The following is a 10,567-nucleotide window of genomic DNA, read 5'->3' on the forward strand; positions in this document are numbered from 1 at the left end:
CTGGCATATGCCTGCCTCCACACACACAATAAAATAAAATGTAATCAGACCAAACAGCAACAGCATGCACACTCTCAGAAAGCTCTTTTAAAAGTTCTCTTTTAATCTTTTTCCTGCAGTCTAGCTTTCATGGCTCCAGAAAATACTGTTCGAGTTGCCAATGGAGGGAACCAATTAAACAGTCCTACCCAGCTGTGACATCTATGAACCGTGACAGTTACCAGCATAGCAAGATAGGCGATAAATGGCACTCACATGTTGGTGGCCACAGAATAGCTGTCTAGTTGGACTTAGGGTCCATGCATTCCTGGTCCTGGGAACATAGAAATCTTCCTGGGACTAGAGAGGTTGTGAACTCTAGAAAAGAACCTACTCTCACCATTTTTCTAGAGCAGAATAACTCCCTACTGTATTTGAAACCTTGTCCTTATATCTGAAGATAAGGAACCTCTCTCTACCACAAATAGAAACCATCAGGGAAAGCCGTAACTGTTAAGATGTATAGATCATGAGGACCAGTCCCAGTGGGTACATCTACATCACAGCTCCTGTGTCTACAGCTCAGGGAACATATCGGAAGATAAGATGGAAAGATTGTAAGAGCCAGAATATCAGAAAGTCTGCTACGAAACAGTCTCTCTTAGAAATGGCTGCATAAACAAGACCAGAACAATGTCACCATCAATGGACGTGTTAATTCAGAAGGGGAAATTCAGGGCCCCCCCACTCTTAGACAAAGAACTACAGGAAACTATGGACTGCCTGAAGAAGAGTTAGCCTCTTGCAGTGTTGTGGCTCCTTATGGTTGTTCAGTCAATGTGGTCAGCCTTGAAACCATGTACATACAACCAACAAACACAGATTCAGCAAGTAGTATATATGTGTGTGTGTGTGTGTGTGTGTGTGTGTGTGTGTGTACACACATGAGTAATAATCAAAGAAAAAGATGCTACCATCTTGAGAGTTGGGGAGATGGAAGGGATTCAAGGAAGGATATTTGGAAGGAGCTGGAGGGAGAGAAGACTGGGATTTTATTTCAACTAAAATATATATTAAAAATAAAATTTTACAAGAAAAAAACCTTTGTTTTTGTTTTTGTCCTTTAAAAATTCAAAATGTATCCACAGTCTTGTAACATGTTAAGCATCTAAGAGGTGGCCTTCATTTTATTTGTACATGGGCACAGACTGAACACCATGTACTCTTTGGGGGAACCTAAGCATAAGTATGCTTTATTGAATAATCTTTTAAAAAGTAAGTATCAGTTGTTCAGCAGTCCAAGAGTTCAGGTCAGGAGAACTGAGCCACTGTGAAGTTTTCCCTCAGATGAGCTGTACACTTTCCTACAACATAGTGTTTGTTAGAAAAAGATAACCCAGCTTTGGACAGATTGTCAGAGAGCAGAGACTGATGTTCCCATGTGCACGTCTATGCTGAGATCATGAGCTTGGGTGTCAGAGAGACCTGCCTTTGATTCTTGACCCTTGACTTTCCTAAATCATAGTTTTACCTGAATTGGATCAGACATTAGCTACTTTTTATGGTTATGACAAAATGCATGGCAGAAATAACTTGAGGAAAGATATGTTTAGGTTAATGATTTCAAAGTGGTTTAATCTATCATGGTGGAGATGGAATGCCAAAGCAACTCAGGTCATGGCAGTGGGAATGTGTGGCCAAGGCTTCTCACAACATGGTGAACCAGGAAACAGAGAGTGAGTGAGATTAGTTACTAAGGTTGTAACAGTATCTCAGATCCATCGTTTTGCTAGGATAGGCTAAAGTAATTCTTCTTCCACAAACGGTTGGGAAGATTGAACTGATTTATGCAATAACAAAGCCCATGCATGTCCCATAAAACGAACGAGAAAGCAGTAATGAGAACGATGTCAGTGGTGATAGTGACAGGAAGAGGTGGAACAGCAGGCATCCAAGATGAAACGCTGATGAGTAAGATATTGATGTGTTTAGCGTGCGATTCTCTGACACCCAACTCAGACCTTCGGCTGTGTGATGTCACATGACCGAATTATATTGAAATGGACTAATCCCAAACTACAAACAATTTGGGATTATTCCTCCAGACCCCCTAAGCCAGGCCATCCTTGGAAACAAAACTAACTCATCTGAGATGGTTAACTTGCTTTCTCAGAGCTAACTGGCCCAGACAGAGATAAGATCTTGGCCTCACTAATGTTATCTCATACCCAACTAAGCTAACTAGTCCAACATGAAGGGTGCACACAGTCCCCAAACAGTTCCTGGAGTTCCTGGGTTATTTTCATTGGCTCCATTATAAAACTGGCAGCAAGAGATATTTTTATTATCCTAATCCCTTCTAAAACTCGCCAGTGTAGATTTTCATTGGGAATATTTTCCTTTGAATTGCAGTGGTTCTCTAGCAAAGGTTAAGAAGGTGGAAAGCAACATGCCCTCTTCTTCTTTTTTTTGTTTAGCTTTTTAAAAACTTCTTGTTTATTTTTTTAATTACAGTTTATTCACTTTGCATCCCAACTGTAGCCCCCTCCCTTGTCTCCTCCCAATCCCATCCTCCCTCCCTCTTCTCCACCCATGACCCTCCCCAAGTCCACTGATAGGGGAGGTCCTCCTTCCCTTCCATCCGACTCTAGTCTATCAGGTCTCATCCAGAGTGCAACATGCCTTCCTGAGACATAAGAATATATTTTATTGTGACCATTTAACAAGCCCCCTCCCCAAAATGCAAGTAACATGGTAACATGAAAAGTGGAGGTGATTTAAAATTCTAAGGAGAAGACAGCAAAGAGTAAGTTACTTTCCTTTGTAGCTTTATTTTCTCTACAGTGTGGAAAATATCCATTACTCCATACATGGGAAGTGGATACCTGCACAAGACTTTTTTTTTTTTTTTTAAATATTGTTTGGTTTTTAATGGCATTAGCTGGTAGAATTTCAGCTACTCAATGAAGTGAAACCTTTGAATAATGCTGTTCAAAACAGGCTGGAAACGAAAGCAGCATGGTAGCACTTGACACGACTGTCTAAGAGTTGGCTTTGGCCTTGTTGCTTTTGCAGCTTGGTGAGAGGTATCACACAATACGTAGCTGCAGCATTTGCAAAACCTTTACTAAATGTAGATGGGGTCAAGGCTGAAGCTTTGAAATGTGTGTCTTAACCTTATTCTATTGTAATTTAGGAGTTAGAACACTAAAGGTTAATAGAGTAAAACTCATCTAATATTTTTCCTTGAGCTCATTAACTCATATCTTGGTGCTCTGGTTTGGAACATGATCACATTTCACTAAGGGTTAGAAGGGAATGTTTCAGTGTGAACAATGAAAGTCCTGGAGGGTGTGGAAAATATGAGTGTGTTAGTCAGGATTCTCTAAAAGAAAAGTACTTATAGATTTAATATACATGTATTTTATATTTTTATTACACACATATATACATATATAATTAAAAGAGGATTAACTAGAGCCACTTGCAGGCTGTGGTTCTTTTTTTAATTAAATTTTTATTTTTTATATTAATTATAATTTATTTACTTTATATGCCAGCTGTAGCCCCCTCTCTCATTCCGTCCCAATCCCACCCTTTCTCCCTCATCTCCTTCCTGCCCCTCTCTAAGTCCACTCGTAGGGGTGGTCCTCCTCCCCTTCCATCTGATCCTACCTTATCAGGTCTCATCAGGACTGGCTGCAGTGTCCTCCTCTGTGGCCTAGCAAGGCTGCTCCTCCCTTGGGGAGGGGAGGTCAATGAGCCAGCCACTGAGTTCATGTCAGAGACAGTCTCTGTTCCCCTTACTAGGCTCCCTTTACTAGGTAACCCACTTGGATACTGAGCTACCATGGGCTACGTCTGAGAAGGGGTTCTAGGTTATATCCATGTATGGTCCTTGTTTGGAGAAGCAGTCTCAGAAAAGACCCCTGTGCCCAGATATATTTGGTCCTGTGGAGCTCCTGTCCTCTCCAGGTCTTACTAACTCCCTCTTCCTTAATATGATTCCCTGCACTCTGCCCAAGGTTTGGTTATGAGTCTCTGCATCTGCTTTGATACACTACTAGGTAGAGTCTTTCAGAGGCCCTCTGTGATAGGCTCTTGTCCTGTTTCCTGTTTTCTCCTTCTTTCAATGTCCATCCCCTTTGTCTTTCTAAGTGAGGATTGATCATCTTACCCCAGGTCCTCCTTGTTTAGCTTCTTTAGGTGTGCAGATTTTAGCATGTTTATCCTATCTTTTAGATCTTGTATCCACTTATAAGTGAGTGGATACCGTGTGTGTCTTTCTTCTTCTGGGATAGCTCACTCAGGATGATCTTTTCTATATCCCACCATTTGCCTGCAAATTTCATGATTTCCTTGTTTTTAATTGCTGAGTAGTATTCCATTGTGTAAATGTACCACAATTTCTCTATCCATTCCTCCATTGAGGGACATCTGGGTTGTTTCCAGGTTCTGGCTATTATGAATAAAGCTGCTATGAACATGGTTGAACAAATGTCCTTGTTGTGTACTTGAGCATGTTTTGAATATATGGCAGGCTGTGGTATTATAGTCCAACAATGTGTCTCACATAAGATATAAGTATCTTCACATCTTTCTCCCATTTGGAGAAATTCATCCACATTCCCGTTCCAAAAATGTCTTTCTCATCAATTTTCCAATCACGCTCTTTCCAATGCTCTGACCATCCAGCCAATCCATTGGTGTCAGCCCACAAATCAGTGGACAATTGCCTATCTGGCCATTTCTCCTTCCAAACAAAATATATTACTATGTGTACTACCTGAAGTTCTGCCCACTGTGAAGGTTTCTCTTCACTGGTGTCTTTCAGGATTTTCCCAGAAAGGACATATAATGCTGCAGCTGTCCACTTGTGGATTGTGCCTGTATAACATGCAGAACCATCAGCAAGCCAGGCCCTAGTCTTCTCTTTTACACAACTGATCTTAGGGCACACACCCTACGCTATGGGTGCATTCTAGGAGAAGGCATTGGAATGGGAGTAAAAGCACAGGCCTTTGAGCAACTTCTTCACATAACTTGCTTGTGCCTTCAGGAGCTGCTGTGCCCGGTCACACATGGCCACTTTCACTTGGTGTTGGACCACTACCATGCATGTCCTACTTTATGGGTAGTTGGGTCAGATAATACCCATCGCGCCCAGCTCATGTGGGTAACTCAGGTTGAGGGTGGCCTATTGTCTAGTCTTCATCCTCCACTAATGCCCAATAACAGGCCAAGAGCTGTCTTTCAAAGGAAAGACATCTGTCTGAAGATGATGATAGAGCCTTGCTCCAAAATCCTTAGGGTCTTCACTTTGATTCACCTAGCACTTGTTGTGCGAAGCACTTTCTGGATAGGTATCCTATCTCATTTAATTAATCACAGCTCACTGACTAGGAAAGCTACTATGAAGTTAAGGAAGGATTTTGTGTGTGTGTGTGTGTGTGTGTGTGTGTGTGTGTGTGTGTTCTACAGTGTTTAAATGGCATCAGAGGAAGAAGAAACACAAACCTCTAAATACTGATTCTTTTAAAAATATATACAGACATAAACATATATACATATGTACATAGTTTATTTCACTTGGCACCCCCTAGTGTGAAGAATAGAGAAAGCAATTTCAACCCAAACTACCTGTGCCTTTTTCTCATTCAGCATTCATCCCCTGAATCTGACTGATTTTTCTGTGAGATACATTATGGTGGAGGCCAGTGAGAGCAGAGAATAAAACAGACTTGCTTCTGCCTTCAAGGGATTTATTGTGCGACATGAGACTCAGAGCAAAAGATTAAAAGTCCTCAGTTCCTGTTTGTGGTGAGCAACAACCTAAGGTCCTAAGGTGGAAGTAACTGGGAGGCCTGAGCAGGGACTCATTCTGCTAAGCTGGAGCGTGCACAACCGAAGGTAAAGAGGTGCAAATGTGCACCTGTCCTTATAACGTATGGGAAGCATCCCATGGCGGCTGGAGCCTTGTGAGAGGTGAATGAGCCTTGGTATGTGAGGAAGCCATGCCTTCATGAAGATGAACACGGTTGAGAGATGTCTGTCTTGTGAATGAAGGGAAGCAGGGAATTAGGCCGGGACATAATTGTGGGCTGCTGTACTGTGAAGACCATCCTGTCTGCTCTGGGAAAAAGAAGAAGGTTTCACTGTTACTGGAGAAAGACTTAAGAAGGCTGTGTAGGAATGGGAGAAGAGGATCATTCTTTGGATTGGACTGGAGGTTTTGTAACTATGTGAGATTGCTTTCAGGGCCACAGTGGAGATGTCTAAAGGGATGCATAGGTTAGGAGAGCCCACTGAAGACAAAAGCAGAAAGAACAGGGAGCTACTAACAGTGCTACAGTGCTGAGGAAAGCCCCCACAACAATGACAGGAACTCATCTAGCCAAACGTCACTAGTACAGCTGGAAAACCCCAGGCTATAGACTGAAGTCATCTGTTTGAACTGTGGAAGAAGAGTATTTTGTGTCTGAGAGTGACAAGGAATATGGAGGTATTCAGCATGACAGTCTTAGTGTTAATGTGATGAAACATTGTGAAGCAAGTTGAGGAGGAAAGGGTTTATTTGGTTTATGCGTCCACATTGTAGTCTCTCACTGAAGGAAGACAGAGCAGGAACCTGGGGGCAGGAGCTGATGAAGAGGTCATGAAGGAGTGCTGCTTGTAGGCTTGATCTTCATGGCTTGCTCAGCCTGCTTTCTTATAGCATGCAGGCCCGCCAGCCCAGAGGTGGCACTACCCACCATGGGCTGGGCCCTCACACATCTATCACCAACTAAGAAAACGCCCTACAGCTGGATGTCATGGAGACATTTTCTCAATCAAGGTTCTCTCCTCTCAGATGACTATAACTTGGGTCATGTTGACATAAAAGTAGCCAGCACAACAACTCTGTTAACTCTGGCTTAAACAATGGTAGGATGCCCTCTACTGTGACAGGAAAGATTGAGAGAAACTAGATTAACAACATAGGTCTAACTCAACTCAACTTTGAATATGTCAAATTTGAGCTCTCTGCAAGAGAGCCAAAAGGAGAGAGATCTTCCAGTGTCTAGAGCTGATGCATATTCGTGAACAGTGATACATCTATTGAGCAACTACAGTGTACTAAGTGTCATTTTTTTCCCCACATCATTTTATCAATTCTATCAAGTGAAGATCAACACTTATTCTTTGAATCCTTTTGATGTATGGTTAAGTTTCCACATTAGGACCAAAGAATCTCATTCTAATAGTCAAAAAAAAAAAAAAAAGAAAAGAAAAAAGAAAAACAACCCTTTGGAGCTAACAGTAAACACGTTTCCTAATAGCATACAGTATCAGTGAGGTAGGCCATCCTAACCACTATGCCATAAAATCTTCCAAATTGTATTATTATTGTTCAAATGGCTTTCATTGTTTTTAACTTTGGAAACATCCTGATATTATTTGCCTTCTTTCGAATCTCTAGTTTGGATAATAAGCAACACTTTGCCCCATATATAACACCACTTAAGAAATGTATGCACACTTTCTAGAAACAATGGAAAAATCTTAGACTGCCTGTTGCCATGTAATATTTGTGTAAACCCATCTGGCCCTCTATTTTCTCAGCCAAATGACACAGTGTCTTTACAATGAGCAGATGGTCACTAACTCAAGTCAGAGAGCCTGGAAAAAGCCAACAACCAGGTTCTGAGTTATATGATACAGACATCAATCCTTAGTGCCCTTGGTGGATGTCTGGGAACAGTTTTGCTTATTTGGTCTGAGGAGGAAAAAAAAAAGAATCTTAAATAGCATGACTATGAAAGCTCATATTGTCACTGCTAGACCTTAGGAAAATGGGACTCCAGTTAGGAATTCAGCAACACAGCCAATTCTTAGTGAGATCTATTTGTAACTTGGCCTGAGTTTCGGGTCAATTCACAGTAAAAGAGAAAATTAAGTACTTTGTTGAGGTGGGTAAGGTGCTGCTCAACTCATCCTGGAGATATAAACCATTCATGGTCCTCATACAGCTTGGGATGGTCTATGGGAGATTTTCCTTCAGTTATTTATCCCTCCACTCTACCAAGATCCTGGCAGTATCGTGCCAGGTGAGAAACTGTGGACAAGCCAGGCCCTTCCTTAACATGATAGAAGGTGCTCATCCGTCCACAGGCAGTAAATACGGTCTCCGACTATATCCTGCAGTGAATATTTTGTTTGTTAGGACCAAGGCCTTCTGGTGTCTTCAGAAGAAAAAAAAAAGATTTCTAAATTCTGCAGTTGGCTAGACTGTATTGAAAATCCCTTCCTTAGAGTCAACAGCTTTTCCTGCCCCTCATTACACAATTTCCTTAGCTGTTCTAAAAGTGGCTTCAGGATTTTTTTTTCCCCTCAGGGGAAGGAGGAGGGTCAGGGAGTGGAGCAGTCAGGACTGACAAGCTCCATGTGCTGGCAGCGTGGCTCACCTCCACGTCCCCAACCACGTGTCTGCCACCTTGCATGGGCAGCCCTCGCAGGAAAGGACCCTTTCACCTTGCTAGTCCCGAACAGTGTTTCAACCAAAGGCTGCAAAACGCTGAAAGAATGCTTTTTAATATACATGGCCAGTGACTTCTCTAATTTGCTCTTCAATCTTTATTTATCATTCATCAATAATCATCTATCTATCTACCTACCTACCTATGTGTCTGGAAGAGAGTATCTCTTGTTTGAGAGGAAATGGGGAAAGTTTTATGACATCTGTAATTCTACAAAATATTCAATTGATAAAGTCCTAATAAACACATATACAAATCTTTCATTATATTAACCCAACCCTTCTCCTGTTCCATGGCCCACATCTTAATGTTCTGTGACTCCTTGTTTTGTGCATCTGATAGTTTCAGTTCAATATCCTTAGCATTTTCTGAGACACATGAACCTTGTTGGATGATTAGAAATAAATATAATCCACGTATAAGGAAAGAATTAGCCACATATTGTGGGCCCAGCTCTCTGCTGGGGTTTATCTGCAGTGGCTAGTTCAGTTAGCCAGTACAATACGGTGAACTCAAAGGCATCTCCATACTAGTAGTATACAAATTTCTTTAATTGTGAAGTCAATGAATGCATATTCTTTATTTATAAAATTAATAAATGAATATTAAATGGATAGGAGCAAAAATAATATATGCCTAGGAAGAAAGACGTCACGGTCACATTCCCAAAAAAATCACTGTTCAGTATTTTTTTTATATTTCATTTTACTATGTTAAGATTTTTTTAATCTTATTTTACTTGTGAATATACATATATGGTATGTATATGTGTATATATAATAACATGGATATATATGCATATATATGTGTATATATTGCGTATATACATGTATACATATATGTGTAAGTATACATGCGTGTATATATATGCAGGCAAAATATTCACAAAAAATATAAGATTTTCAAAACTCTTAATATAGAAAAATGAACATATATGTATATATTCACATGTATATATATGTATACACCCTCTGTGTATGGGAGCTTTTAAAAAATCTACTTGCTGGGTAGAGTCTTCAGAGGCCCTCTATGGTAGGCTCCCTCATGACCCATAAGGTCCATCGTCACCACGCGCATGTCTGTTTCTGAACAATCTCTGCCTATGAATACTTTGGTGATCATGGAGGAGGGCCTCCTTTCGTGTCCTCATTTTACCTTAATCACTTCTTAGAAGGCTGTGTCTCCAAATACTGTCACATTCTGTGCCTTCGGGAGTCCTTATTAAACATATGAATATTGAGCAGATACAATAAGCCCTTCACACTTACACGTGGTTCTCAATGAGGAGACCCCCCTTACCCCCCACTCCTGCTAGGATGATTAGCAGACAATCTCCCTTTTAGAAGAAAACGCAAGGAAAGGAAAACAGATGTGACATCTCTCTGACACTCCCCAGCCTACCACACCAGAGGAAAAACAATTGAAGTTTCTTTCCCCCATTTGAAGTATCAGGTCACTACTGCTTTGGGCAGGTTTTCAAATCTTGGGCAACATTTCAGAAGAGCAAGACCCACAACTTTTGCACTGAATTCTTTTAAGAAATAACCCTAGCTTCCACGGCAGTGTCAAGAAAGAAGAAGGGGGGGGTGAAAATAATATGCTAGTGGAAACCAGCTCCAACATACCCTTGAGGCCATTCTTGTCAACCAGCCTCCTGACACCTGAGCCTCTGGAACACTGTCCAGGGCTGGCTACAGGTCTGTCCTACTTGGGCCTCAGACCAAAAATACCTCCCCTCTTTCTTCTTTGTGCCTGATTATAGTCTTTTCTACTACACCTAAACAACTTAAAATCTGCCCTGAAAGCGCCCTCAAGAAGAGATACACATGAGACAAAGCATCTTGCTAACTCTGTAATGATTTTGTTTAAACTGAGCCGCCAAAACTTCTGCATGTGGAGGCCCTCTTCTTGGAGGGCTCTTCTTGGAGGGCTACTGGCTCCTTTGTTCTTGGAGTTTCGCTGGAGACAGGAGGAGTATTCCTTCCCGTATCTTTTTGTGAAATCTAATCCTGTTTTCCTAAAGGTTGCCTCCTGTTCAGTTTGCTGCGCAGGTGGGGGCGGGAAGCCGCCGT

Source organism: Psammomys obesus, unplaced genomic scaffold (genome assembly GCF_907164565.1).
Source record: "Psammomys obesus unplaced genomic scaffold, mPsaObe1.curated_primary_1811, whole genome shotgun sequence".
Lineage (NCBI taxonomy): Eukaryota > Metazoa > Chordata > Mammalia > Rodentia > Muridae > Psammomys > Psammomys obesus.